Source organism: Macaca nemestrina, chromosome 5, assembly GCF_043159975.1.
Source record: "Macaca nemestrina isolate mMacNem1 chromosome 5, mMacNem.hap1, whole genome shotgun sequence".
Lineage (NCBI taxonomy): Eukaryota > Metazoa > Chordata > Mammalia > Primates > Cercopithecidae > Macaca > Macaca nemestrina.
In genome coordinates this window covers 100,394,695-100,406,972 of record NC_092129.1, presented here as the reverse complement: position 1 = coordinate 100,406,972, position 12,278 = coordinate 100,394,695, and the positions used below count along the sequence as shown (strand labels likewise).

At 41.1% G+C, this 12,278-nt stretch overlaps 1 pseudogene; it reads left to right on the top strand.

Moving 5' to 3' along the window:
* The first annotated feature begins 1,468 nt into the window (after positions 1–1,468).
* On the top strand, positions 1,469–3,197 carry LOC105496123 (keratin, type II cytoskeletal 8 pseudogene; annotated as a pseudogene).
* The last annotated feature ends 9,081 nt before the right edge of the window (positions 3,198–12,278 follow it).

The following is a 12,278-nucleotide window of genomic DNA, read 5'->3' as shown; positions in this document are numbered from 1 at the left end:
TTCTACTTACGGCTAGCCAATTTTCCCAGCACCATTTATTGCTGGAGAGGATGTGGAGAAATAGGAACACTTTTACACTGTTGGTGGGATTGTAAACTAGTTCAACCATTATGGAAAACAGTATGGCGATTCCTCAAGGATCTAGAACTAGATGTACCATATGACCCAGCCATCCCATTACTGGGTATATACCCAAAGGATTATAAATTATGCTGCTATAAAGACACATGCACACGTATGTTTATTACGGCACTATTCACAATAGCAAAGACTTGGAATCAACCCAAATGTCCATCAGTGACAGATTGGATTAAGAAAATGTGGCACATATACACCATGGAATACTATGCAGCCATCAAAAAGGATGAGTTTGTGTCCTTTGTAGGGACATGGATGCAGCTGGAAACCATCATTCTTAGCAAACTATCACAAGAACAGAAAACCAAACACCGCATGTTCTCACTCATAGGTGGGAACTGAGCAATGAGATCACTCGGACTCAGGAAGGGGAACATCACACACCGGGGCCTATCATGGGGAGGGGGGAGGGGGGAGGGATTGCATTGGGAGTTATACCTGATGTAAATGACGAGTTGATGGGTGCAGCACACCAACAAGGCACAAGTATACATATGTAACAAACCTGCACGTTATGCACATGTACCCTACAACTTAAAGTATAATAATAATAATTAAAAAAAAAAAAAAAAAGATTATATCATCGGCGAACAGGGATAATTTGACTTCCTAATTTCCAATTTGGGTGCCTTTTATTTCTTTCTTTTGCCTAATTGCTTATCTAAGTACTTCCAGTACTATGTTGAGTAAGAGTGGGTGTCCTTGTCTTGTTCCAGTTCTTAGAGAAAATGCCTTCAACTTTCTCTCTTTCAGTATGATGTTAGCTGTGGTTTTGTGATATATAGCCTTTAATATCTTGAGGTATGTTCATTCTATTCCTAGTTTGTTGAGGGTATTTATTATAAATGTATGTTGAGTTTTATCATATGCTTTTTATGCATCTATTGAGATGATCATATTGAGATGTATTACATTTGTTTATTTGCATATGTATAACTATCCTTGCATCCATAATATAAAACCCACTTGATTGTAGTGTATTATCTTCTTGATGTGCTATTGGATTTAGTTTGCTAGTATTTTGTTGAATATTTATGCATCTATATTTATCAGGGATATTGGTCTGGAGTTTTTTTTTTGTTGCTGTTGTGTCCTTGTCTGGTTTTGGCATAGGTATCAATTGTAATGTCTCCTTTTTCGTCTCTGGTTTTGTTTATTTGGGTCTTCTCTCCTCTTTTCTTGGGTAGTCTTTGCTTATTCTTTCTTCCTCTTTTTTATTTTTTGTCTCACTTGATTTTTTTTCAAAAGATCTGTTTTTTTTTTTTTTTTGAATCAACCTAAATTCTCATCAATGGTAGACTGGATAAAGAAAATGTGGTACATTCTCTGCTCCTTCTAGGATCTCTGCCTGGTTCGGGCCACCTGCCTCCACTCCTGCATCCACCATGTCCATCAGGGTGACCCAGAAGTCCTACAAAGTGTCCACCTCTGGCCCCCGGGCCTTCAGCAGCGGCTCCTACACGAGTGGGCCCGGTGCCCTCATCAGCTCCTCGAGCTTCTCCCGCGTGGGAGGCAGCAGCTTTCGGGGTGGCCTGGGCGGCGGCTATGGTGGGGCCAGCGGCATGGGTGGCATCACTGCAGTCACGGTCAACCAGAGCCTGCTGAGCCCCCTTAACCTGGAGGTGGACCCCAACATCCAGGCCGTGCGCACCCAGGAGAAGGATCAGATCAAGACCCTCAACAACAAGTTTGCCTCCTTCATCGACAAGGTACGGTTCCTGGAGCAGCCGAACAAGATGCTGGAGACCAGGTGGAGCCTCCTGCAGCAGCAGAAGGCGGCTCGGAGCAACATGGACAACATGTTCGAGAGTTACATCAACAACTTTAGGCGGCAGCTGGAGACTCTGGGCCAGGAGAAGCTGAAGCTGGAGGCGGAGCTTGGCAACATGCACGGGCTGGTGGAGAACTTCAAGAACAAGTATGAGGATGAGATCAATAAGCATACAGAGATGGAGAATGAATTTGTCCTCATCAAGAAGGATGTGGATGAAGCTTACATGAACAAGGTAGAGATGGAGTCTTGCCTGGAAGGGCTGACTGATGAGATCAACTTCCTCAGGCAGCTGTATGAAGAGGAGATCCAGGAGCTGCAGTCCCAGATCTGGGACACATCTGTGGTGCTGTCCATGCACAACAGCCGCTCCCTGGACATGGACAGCATCATTGCTGAGGTCAAGGCACAGTACAAGGAGATCGCCAACCGCAGCCGGGCTGAGGCTGAGAGCATGTACCAGATCAAGTATGAGGAGCTGCAGAGCCTGGCTGCGAAGCACGGGGATGACCTGCGGTGCACCAAGACTGAGATCTCCGAGATGAACCGGAACATCAGCCGGCTCCAGGCTGAGATTGAGGGCCTCAAAGGCCAGAGGGCTTCCCTGGAGGCGGCTATTGCAGATGCTGAGCAGCGTGGAGAGCTGGCCATTAAGGATGCCAACGCCAAGTTGTTCGAGCTGGAGGCCGCCCTGCAGCGGGCCAAGCAAGACATGGCACGGCAGCTGCGTGAGTACCAGGAGCTGGTGAACGTCAGGCTGGCCCTGTACATCGAGATCGCCACCTACAGGAAGCTGCTGGAGGGAGGAGAGAGCCGGCTGGAGTCTGGGATGCAGAACATGAGTCTTCATATGAAGACCACCAGCGGCTATGCAGGTGGTCTGAGCTCCGCCTATGGGGGCCTCACAAGCCCGGGCCTCAGCTAAGGCCTGGGCTCCAGCTTTGGCTCTGGTGCGGGCTCCAGCTCCTTCAGACGCACCAGCTCCTCCAGGGCCATGGTTGTGAAGAAGATCAAGACACGCAATGGGAAGCTTGTGTCCGAGTCCTCTGACCTCCTGCCCAAGTGAACAGCTGCGGCAGCCCCTCCCAACCTACCCCTCCTGTGCTGCCCCAGAGCCTGGGAGGGAGACCGCTATGTAGGGTACCACTGGGAACAGGAGACCCACCTGAGGGCCCTCAGCCCACGCACAGGGGAGTTTACTACGTGGGGACTCCCCTTGCCCATGCCTCCAGCTATAAAACAATTCAATTGCTTCTTTTTTTGGTCCAAAATAAAACCTCAGCTAGCGCTGCCAAAAAAAAAAAAAAAAAAAAAAAAAAAAAAAAAAAAAAAAGAAAATGTGGTACATATATACCACAGAATACTATGCATTTACAAAAAGGAATAAAATCATGTCCTTTGCAGCAACATGGATAAAGCTGGAGGCCATTATCCTAAGCAAAGTAACACAGGAACAGAAAACAAAATACTGCATGTTCTCACTTTTATAAGTGGGATAAATATTGAGTACACATGGGCATGAAGAAAGGAACAAAAGACACAGGTCTACTTGAGGGTTAAGAGTGGGAGGGGAGTGAAGATTTAAAAAGCTACCTATTGGGTACTATATCTCTTACCTGGGTGACAAAATAATCCATACACCAAATGCCTATGACATGTGATTTACTTATATGACAAACCTGTACATGTATCCCTAAATCTAAAATAAAAGTTTTTTTTAAAAAAGATCTACCTTTAACTTCTGAAAAATTTTTTTCTGTTTGATCTAGCCTATATCATTAAAGCTTTTTAAATAATGTATTTGCTATTTCCTTCAATGAGTTTTTCAGTTCCACAGGTTTTGTTTGGTTCTTTAAAAAAAAATCTGCCTCCTTGGTAAATTTCTTGTTCACTTCCTGCACTGATTTTCTGAGTTCTTTGTTTTTCATATTTGTCTTGCATCTCAGTGAACTTCTTTAAAATCAATATTTTGAATTATTAACAAAAAAAGAAAAATATTTTGAATTCTTTATGTGGCATACTGAGGATTTCTTTTGGGTTAGGATATAGTGCTGAAGAATTATTGTGTTTCTTTGAAGGTGTTATATCACCTTGCTTTTGCATGTTTCCTGTTTTTTTTTTTTAACATTGATTTTTGTACATTTGGAGCAAGAGTAGCTTCTTCTTATTTTTGAATTTACTTTCTTTTTGGGAAGGGGACTGTTTTCTTAAACTTGTGACTATAGGGACATGGTCAGTGCTTTCTGCAATCTGCTTTTCCATTTTTTTGGTGGAAGCCTTTGATTTTGCTTCTGAGTGCATACAGTGGTGAAGATTCTGTATGATTTCTTAGGCTATAAATTGTGTTAGTCCAATCTGTGTTTTCCTTTATGTATTACAGTTTAGTTGTTTGTGGGGCTGTGGTAAAGTTGTTGGGGACTGGAATGCTAGATGTGTCCATCTTCAGGTTTTAGGAGTAGGAGTGTTGGGCTAACATGTTTATCCTTACTACCTAGAGTAGCATACGCTGGCATGTGTGTTTGCAATTCAGGCAGGCTGTGATTGGGCCTCTTTGTGACTTTCTCTGATGTCAGTTGTTAGCAGTATATGGGATGGGACAGCAAAAAATCAACCGTAGGCTTCTGAGCAGCCTGTTCACGGGCAATGGCAGTAGCAGTGATTGTGATGTGTTCCTCAAAGTCTTGAGTGCTGTGCATTTGTGTTAGCAGTGATTGCAGTGGACTGTATAAGCTGACCTCCAGACCGGTAGATGGCACTTTCAGGCAAGATCCAGCTGTGGTGGTATTGGTATAATGTTTATGCTCATTTTTGTTCCTCCGGAAAAGTGCTTGGGCATCCCAGGTGGTAAATTGTGTTGTAGAACATCCAGAAGCCTGGATTCCATGCTCTGTCTTGTGAGGAGCATGGCAAGGTTTGGCAATGCAGTGGGCAATGTTGGGCTTAGGCCCCCCAATAGTGAGTGTATACATCAGCCTTGATGAAATGCTTGGGTGAGGGACCATAGCTGCTGTACTGAGGTCTTAGCATGGGGAGGAGGGCATGGTCCCAGCAGCCAAAGCTTTGATTGGCAGAAGTGGGACTTGTGTCACCCTCATGCCTTAGTCCTGGTGAATTTCCCTTCCTTATACTGGTTGTCTCAGCCAACACAGCTATTCAGTTAATCCCAGCAGTTTGCACCATATGAGCTGCTGCCCACCCCAAAACCAAGCCTATGCAGAGACTGTCCTCCTGCACAGGTCCCAGGGGGTGAGGCGCCTGGTTCCAGCACCAGTAGCTGGAGCCCACACCATGTTCCCTTTTCAGACCTTGTTGTGGGATCCCAACTCCCACTCAAGCCACAGTTCTGCAAATGCTTCCAGAGATTTTTTTTTTTTTTTTTTTTTTTTTTTTTTTAAAGCAGCTAACAGTGATACCACTGACTTTCAGGATCCCAGGACTATGTGCAATTTGTGAAGAGCTAGGATCAGGAATGACATCTTACAGTAGCTGGTTAGGTCTCAAAAAGGCATGTGACATTTCCTGTGCAGTTTTCTCTTGTAGTCTCCCTTCTGCTTCCTAACTTAGATTCAGGGACTGGGTGAGTCAAGGTACTCTCCTGAGGCTGAGGCAGGTGGATCATGAGGTCAGGAGATCGAGACCATCCTGGCTAACATGGTGAAACCCCATCTCTACTAAAAATACAAAAAAAAAAAAAAAAAAAAAAAAAAATTAGCTGGGCATGGTGGCGGGTGCCTGTAGTCCCAGCTACTTGGGAGGCTGAGGCAGGAGAATGGCGTGAACCCTGGAGGCAGAGTTTGCAGTGAGCCAAGATCACGCCACTGCACTCCAGCCTGGGCCACTGAGCAAGACTGTCTCAAAAAACAAAACAAAACAAAAATAAATAAATAAATAAATAAACAAATGGTAATTAATGGATTACTTTGGCAATGAAATATATACATTTGTACATAATTCTAAAGATACTAAGGGATTCTTTTTTTTTTTTTTTTTTTTTTTTTTGAGACGGAGTCTCGCTCTGTCGCCCAGCCCAGGCTGGAGTGCAGTGGCGCGATCTCGGCTCACTGCAAGCTCCGCCTCCCGGGTTCACGCCATTCTCCTGCCTCAGCCTCCCGAGTAGCTGGGACTACAGGCGCCCACAACCGCGCCCGGCTAATTTTTTGTATTTTTAGTAGAGACGGGGTTTCACCGTGGTCTCGATCTCCTGACCTTGTGATCCGCCCGCCTCGGCCTCCCAAAGTGCTGGGATTACAGGCGTGAGCCACCGCGCCCGGCCAATACTAAGGGATTCTATATGAAGAGTGATATTCCCTTCTATTTTCGTGTTCTAGCTACCAGTTCCCTTCCTATGAGGTAACCATTGATATCAGTTTTTTATCTTTCTAGAGATGTTCTAAGCATATAAGGGCAGCTATGTATTTCTCTCCATTTTTAAAAAGTTATTGATTGAATGTGATAACCAGTGTTCTGCACCTTTCTTTTAAACAAAATTTTAATATGGTAGTATATTTTGGAGATTGTTTTGCTTAGGTGAAAAGGTATAAATAGATGAAAAATTGTATAGAGCTGCCATATCTTTTCTCCAAGTTTTTAATTTTTTTCTTTTTATGCTTATTTTTGCTTTGTTTATTTTGAAACCATCTCAAACTTACAGAAAAGTTGCAAGTACAGTTCAAATGCCCTTTTTCTTCTGACCCATTTGAGAATAAGTTTACAATCTACTGCTTCATCACCCATGGATACTTTAGGATATATTTTCTACATACAAGGGCACATAACCACAATACAACCATCAAAATCAGAAAATTGTATTAATATTCAACCACTATGTAATTCTCAAACTTTATTTAAGTTTTGTCAGTTGTTCCAAAATACCTTTCAGAGCAAAAGAGTCTGGTTCAGAGTTGCACTTTGCATTTGCTTGTCATATCATTTTAGTCTCCGTCATGTGGAACAGTTCTTCAATTTTTCTTTGACTTTCATGACCTTTACATGTTTTGAAGGTTATGCAAGAGTTATTTCATAGATTCCCCCTCAATATGGGATATTGGTCTGATGAGTCTCATGATTAGATTCAGGTTATGTATTTTTGGCAAGGATATCCCACAAGCAATGCTGTGTTCTTTTCTTTCTTCCTTTCTCTTCTTTTCTCTCCTTCCTTCCCTTCCTTCCTTCCTTCCTTCCTTCCTTCCTTCCTTCCTTCCTTCCTTCCTTCCTTCCTCCCTCCCTCCCTCCCTCCCTCTTTCTTCTTTCTTTCTTTCTTTCTTTCCTTCTTTCTTTCTTTCTTTCTTTCTTTCTTTCTTTCTTTCTTTCTTTCTTTCTTTCTTTCTTTCTTTCTTTCTTTCTTTCTTTCTTTCTTTCCTTCCTTTCCTTCCTTTCCTTCCTTTCCTTCCTTTCCTTCCTTTCCTTCCTTTCCTTCCTTTCCTTCCTTTCCTTCCTTTCCTTCCTTTCCTTCCTTTCCTTCCTTTCCTTCCTTTCCTTCCTTTCCTTCCTTTCCTTCCTTTCCTTCCTTTCCTTCCTTTCCTTCCTTTCCTTCCTTTCCTTCCTTTCCTTCCTTTCCTTCCTTTCCTTCCTTCCTTCCTTCCTTCCTTCCTTCCTTCCTTCCTTCCTTCCTTCTTTCTTTCTTTCTTTCTTTCTTTCTTTCTTTCTTTCTTTCTTTCTTTCATGTGCAGGACATGTGGGTTTGTTAGGTAGGTATACACATACCACGGTGGTTTGCTGCATCCATCAACCCATCGTCTACATTAGGTATTTCTCCTAATGCTATCCCTCCCCTAGTGCCCCACCCCACAAACCCCCAACAGGCCCCAGTGTGTGATATTCCCTTCCGTGTGTCCATGTGTTCTCATTGTTCAACTCCAACTTATGAGTGAGAACATGTGATGTTTGGTTTTCTGTTCTTGTGTTAGTTTGCCAAGAATGATGGGTTCCAGCTTTATCCATGTCCCTGCAAAGGACATGAACTCATGCTCTTTTATGGCTGTATAGTATTCCATGGTGCATATGTGCCACATTTTCTTTATCCAGTCTATCATTGATGGGAATTTGGGTTGGTTCCAGGTCTTCGCTATTGTAAATAGTGCTGCAATAACTTATGTGTGCATGTGTCTTTACAGTAGAATGATTTATAATCCTTTGGGTATATACTCAGTAATGGGATTTCTGGGTCAAATGGTATTTCTAGTTCTACATCCTTGAGGAATTGGCACACTGTCTTCCACAATGGTGAACTAATTTACACTCCCACCAACAGTGTAAAAGTGTTCCTATTTCTCCACATCCTCTCCAGCATCTGTTGTTCCTTGACTTTTTAATGATCTCATTGTGGTTTTGATTTGCATTTCTCTAATGACCAGTGATGATGAGCTTTTTTTCATGTTTGTTGGCTGTATAAATGTGTTCTTTTGAGAAGTGACAGCTCATATCCTTTGCCCACTTTTTGAATGGGGTTGTTTGTTATTTTCTTGCAAATTTGTTTAAGTTCTTTGTAGATTCTGGCTATTAGCCCTTTGTCAGATGGATAGATTGCAAAAATTTTCTCCCATTCTGTAGGTTGTCTGTTCACTCTGATGATAGTTTCTTTAGCTGTGCAGAAGCCCTTTAACTTAATTAGATCCTATTTGTCAATTTTGGATTTTATTGACATTGCTTTTGGTGTTTCAGTCATGAAGTCTTTGCCCATGCCTGTGCCCTGAATGTTATTGCCTAGGTTTCTTGTAGGGTTTTTATGGTTTTAGTTCTTACATTCAAATCTTTAATCCATCTTGAGTTAATTTTTGTATAAGGTGTAAAGAAGTTGTTCAGTTTCAGTTTCCTGCATATGGCTATCCAGTTTTCCTAGCACCATTTATTAAACAGGGAATCATTTCCCCATTGCTTGTTTTTGTCATGTTTGTCAAAGATCAGATGCTTTTAGTTGTGTGTTATTATTTCTGAGGTATCTATTCTGTTCCATTGGTCTATATATCTGTTTTAGTACCAGTACTATGCCGTTTTGGTTACCATAACCTTGTAGTATAGTTTGAAGTCAGGTAGCATGATGCCTCCAGCTTTGTTCTTTTTGCTTAGGATTGTATTGGCTATGTGGGCTCTTTTTTGGTTCCATATGAACTTTAAAGTAATTTCTTCTAATTCTGTGAAGAAAGTCAATGGTAGCTTGATAGGGATAGCATTGAATCTATAAATTACTTTGGACAGCATGGTCGTTTTTATGATATTGATTCTTCCTATCCATGAGCATGGAATGCTTTTCCATTTGTTTGTGTCCTCTCTTATTTCCTTGAGAGGTGGTTTATAGTTATACTTGAAGAGGTCCTTCACATCCCTTGTAAGTTGTATTCCTAGGTATTTTATTCTCTTTGCCACGATTTTGAATGGGAGTTCACTTATGATTTGGCTGTCTATTACTGGTGTATAGGAAGGCTTGTAATTTTTGCACATTGATTTTTGTATCCTGAGACCGCTGAAATTACTTATCAGCTTAAGGAGATTTTGGGCTGAGATGATGGGGTTTTCAAAATGTACAATCATGTCATCTGTAAACACAGACAATTTGACTTCCTCTCTATTTGAATACTCTTTATTTCTTCCTCTTGCCTGTTTGCTTTGGCTAGAACTTCCAATACTATGTTGAATAGGAGTGTTGAGGGAGGGCATCCTTGTGTTGTGCTGGTTTTCAAAGGGAATGCTTCCAGTTTTTGTCCATTCAGTATGATATTGGCTGTGGGTTTGTTATAAATAACTCTTATTATTTTGAGATATGTTCCATCAATACCTTGTTTATTGAGAGTTTTTAGCATGAAGAGGTGTTAAATTTAATTGAAGGCCTTTTCTGCATCTCTTGAGATAATCAGGTAGTTTTTGTAATTCGTTCTGTTTATGTGATGGATTACATTTATTGATTTGTGTATGCTGAACCAGGCTTGCATCCCAGGGATGAAGCTGACTTGATCATGGTGGATAAGCTTTTTGATGTGCTGCTGGATATGGTTTGCCAGTATTTTATTGAGGATTTTCGCATTGATGTTCATCAGGGATATTGGCCTGAACTTTTCTTTGTTTTTTGTGTCTCTGCCAGATTTTGGTATCAGAATGACGCTGGCCTCATAAAATGAGTTAGGGAGGAGTTCTTGTTTTTCCGTGGGTTGGAATAGTTTCAGGAGGAATGGTACCAGCGCCTCTTTGTACTGCTGGTAGAATTCAGCTGTGAATCCATCTGGTACTGGGCTTTTTTGATTGGTAGGATATTAATTAACTTCTTCAATGTCAGAATTTTTTAGTGGTCTATTCAGGAATTTGACTTCTTTCTGGTTTAGTCTTGGTAGGGTATATGTGTCCAGGAATTTATCCATTTCTTTTAAATTTTCTAGTGTAGATGCTTAGAGGTGTTTATGGTATTCTCTGATAATAATTTGTGTTTCTGTGGGATCAGTGGTGATATCCTTTATCATTTTTTAGTGTGTCTCTTTGATTCTTCTCTCTTTTCTTTTTTATTAGTTTGACTTGTGGTCTATCTATTTTGTTGATCTTTTCAAAAAACCAGCACCTGGGTTCATTGATTTTTTTGAAGGGTTTTTTGTGTCTCTATCTCCTTCATTTCTGCTCTGATCTTAGATATTTCTTGTCTTCTGCTAGCTTTTGAATTTGTTTGCTCTTGTTTCTCTAGTTCTTTTAATTGTGATGTTAGGGTGTCAATTTTAGATCTTTCCTGCTTTCTTTTGTGGGCATTTAGTGCTGTAAATTTTACTCTACACACTGCTTTAGCTGTGTCCCAGAGATTCTGGTACATTTTGTCTGTGTTCTCATTGGTTTTAAAGAACTTATTTATTTCTGCCTTAATTTCATTATTTACCTGGTGGTCATTCAGGAGCAGGTTGTTCAGTTTCCATGTAGGTGTGCAGTTTTGAGTGAGTTTCTTAATCCTGACTTCTAATTTGATTGCATTGTTATCTGAGAGACTGCTATGATTTCCATTCTTTTGCATTTGCTGAGGAGTTGTTTCCTTTTTATTAAGTGGTCAATTTTAGAATAAGTGCGATGTGGTGCTGAGAAGAATGCATATTCTGTTGAATTCGGTTGGAGAGTTCTGTAGATTTCTATTAGGTCTGCTTGGTCCAGAGCTGAGTTCAAGTCCTGTATATCCTTGTTAATTTTCTGTCTTTTTGATATGTCTAATATAGACAGTGGGGTGTTAAAGTCTTTCACCATTATTGTGTGAGTGTTTAAATCTCTTTGTAGGTCTCTAAGAACTTGCTTTATGAATCTGGGTGCTCCTGCATTGGGTGCACATATTTTTAGAATAGTTAGCTCTTCTTGTTGGATTGGTCCCTCTACCATTATGTAATGCCCTTCTTTGTCTTTTTTGATCTTTGTTGGTTTAAAGTCTGTTTTTATCAGAGACTAGGATTGTAACCCCTGCTTTTTTTTGCTTTTTATTTGCTTGGTAAATACTCCTCCATTTCTTTATTTTGAGCCTATGTGTGTCTTTGCACGTGAAATGGGCGTCCTGAATACAGGACTGATGGGTCTTGACTCTTTATCCAATTTTCCAGTCTGTGTCTTTTAGTTGAGGCACTTAGCACATTTACATTTAAGGTTAATATTGTTATATGTGAATTTGATTCTGTCATTATGATGCTAGCTGGTTATTTTGCCTGTTAGTTAATGCAGTTTCTTCATAGTGTCGATGGTCTTTACAATTTGATATGTTTACCAGGGGCTGGTACCTGTTTTTCTTTTAGTGCTTCCTTCAGGAGCTCTTGTATGGCAGGCCTGGTTGTGACAAAATCTCTCAGCATTTGCTTATCTGTAAAGGATTTTATTTCTCCTTCACTTATGAAGCTTTGCTTGTCTGGACATGAAATTCTGGCTTGAAAATTCTTTTCTTTAAAGATATTGAATATTGGCCCCCACTGTGTTCTGGCTTGTAGCATTTCTGCAGAGATCCCCTGTTAAGTTTGATGGGCTTCCCTTTGTGGGTAACCCAACCTTTCTCTCTGGCTGCCCTTAACATTATTTTCTTCATTTCAACCTTTGTGAATCTGATGATTATGTGTCTTGGGGTTGCTCGTCTTGAGGAGTATCTTTGTGGTGTTCTCTGTATTTCCTGAATTTGAATGTTGGCCTGCCTTGCTAGGTTGGGGAAGTTCTCCTGGATAATACCTTGAAGAGTGCTTTCCAACTTGGTTTCCTTCTTTCCGTCACTTTCAGGTACACCAATCAAATGTAGGTTTAGTCTTGTCACATCATTCCATATTTCTTGGAGGCTTTGTTCGTTCCTTTTTATTCTTTTTTCCCCAGTCTTGTCTTCATGCTTTATTTCCTTAAGTTGATCTTCAATCTCTGATATCATGTTTTTTTTTTTTTGCTTGAT